Below are 2,241 nucleotides of genomic sequence, written 5' to 3'. Positions count from 1 at the left end.
GAATAATGAGTTTCACTTCCTCCTTTCCCATTTGGATCCCTTTTATTTTTTCTTCCTGTCTGATTGCTGTGGCTAAGACTTCCAGTACTATGTTAAATAAGAGTGGTGAAAGTGGGCATCCTTGTCTTGTTCCTGTTCTTAAGGGAAATGTTTTTAGTTTTTGCCCACTGAGTATGATGTTGGCTGTAGGTCTTTCATATATGGTCTTTATTATGTCAAGATATGATCCCTCTATTCCCAGATTGCTGGGCATTTTTATCAGAAATGGGTGCTGGATTTTGTCGAATGCTTTTTCAGCGTCTATTGATATGATCATATGATTTTTATCTTTCACTTTGTTTATGTAGTGTATCACATTTATTGATTTGAGAATATTGTACCAGCCTTGCATCCCTGGGATGAATCCCACTTGATCATGGTGAATAATTTTTTTTATGTATTGCTGGATTCTATTAGCTAGTATTTTGTTCAGGATTTTGGCATCTATGTTCATCAGGGATATTGGCCTGTAGTTCTTTCTTTTTAGTGTTTTTTTTTTTTTCTGATTCTGGAATTAGAATTATGCTGGACTCATAAAATGAGTTTGGCAGTCTTCCTTCTTGAATTTTTTGGAATGGTTTGAGGAGAATGGGTATTAGTTCTTCTTTGAATGTTCAGTAAAATTCCCCGTGAAGCTGTCCGGGCCTGGGCTTTTGTTTGCTGGGAGAGTCTTGATTACATCTTCAATTTCTTTTGTTGTTATTGGTCTGTTCAAGTTCTCTATCTCTTCCTGGTCCAGTTTTGGGAGACTATGTGTTTCTAGAAATTTGTCCATTTTGCTTAGATTGTTGAATTTGTTGCTGTATAATTATTCATAATATTTGTTAACAATCCTTTGTATTTCTGTGGTGTCAGCTATTATTCCTCCTCTTTCATTTCTCATTTTGTTTTTTTCACTTAATTTATTTTATTTTATTTTTTTATCCTCACCCAAGGACATTTTTCCTTTTTTTTTTTTTTTTTGTTCAGATAGAGTGGGAGGGAGAGAGAGAGGAAGAGAGAGAGAGAGAAACATCAATGTGAAGGGACACATCAAGTGGCTGCCATCCGCACAACCCAACCAGGGCTGGGGACAAACTGCCCTTATTGGGAACCAGGAACTGAACCTGGGTCTCGTGAGACTGCAGGCCAACGCTTAACCACCGAGCCAAACCAGCCAGGGCTCATTTCTTATTTTGTGTATTTGGGTTCTCTCTCTTTGTTTCTTGGTGAGTCTAGCTAGGGGTCCATCAATCTTGTTTATCTTTTCAAAGAACCAGCTCTTTGTTTCATTGATCCTTTGAATTGTTTTTTTGGTCTCCATGTCATTTATTTCTCCTCTGATCTTTACTATTTCTTTCCTTCTACTTGCTCTGGGGTTTTCTTTTTGTTTGCTTTCTAGTTCTTTAATTTGTGAGGTTAGATAGTCTATTAGAAATTTTTCTTGCTTCTTGAGGTAGGCCTGTAGTGTTATGAACTTCCCTCTCAGGACTGCTTTTGCTGCATCCTATAGATTTTGTGTTGTTGTGTGTTCATTTTCATTGGTTTCCAGGAAGTTTTTAATTTCTTCCTTGATCTCCATAGTAACCCATTCATTGTTCAATAACATGCTATTTAGCCTCCATGTTTTCAAATGTCTTTGTATGTTCTTGTTGCAATTGATTTCTAGTTTTATGCCATTGTGATCTGAGAAGATGCTTGATATAATTTCAATCTTCGTGAACTTGTAGAGACTTAGTTTGTGCCCTAACATGTGGTCTATCTTTGAGAATGTCCCATGTGCACTTGAGAAGAATGTGAATTCTGTAGTGTTGGGGTGTAATTCTCTGTAGATATCTATGAAATCCAGCTGTCCCTTCTTTTAGATTGTAACTTAAATATTTTTTCCTGTCCTAATCATCCTGTCCAAATAAGGTCCCTGCTTGCTAATCTCTATCTCAGTACAAAATACCTCAATAGCACTTACCAATTTTAAACTTAAGATATATATTTATTTACATTTTAATTTTGCTTTCTCCAATGTAAACTCCACAGAAGGAAGAGATCTTGTTTGTCCTGTTTGGTTTTTGCTTAGTATTTAGCACAGTGCCTGGTATATCAAGGCATTTAATCATAGAGCAAACCCTTAATTTTACGGACCTAAATTTAACGGAATTAGGATTTAACAGACCAAATTTCCAAATTGTATGTCATATGTGGGAATTAATGCCCTGTTAATTTTTA

The sequence above is a fragment of the Molossus molossus genome, unplaced genomic scaffold (assembly GCF_014108415.1).
Source record: "Molossus molossus isolate mMolMol1 unplaced genomic scaffold, mMolMol1.p scaffold_m16_p_4, whole genome shotgun sequence".
NCBI lineage: Eukaryota > Metazoa > Chordata > Mammalia > Chiroptera > Molossidae > Molossus > Molossus molossus.
This window is presented reverse-complemented; position numbering follows the sequence as displayed.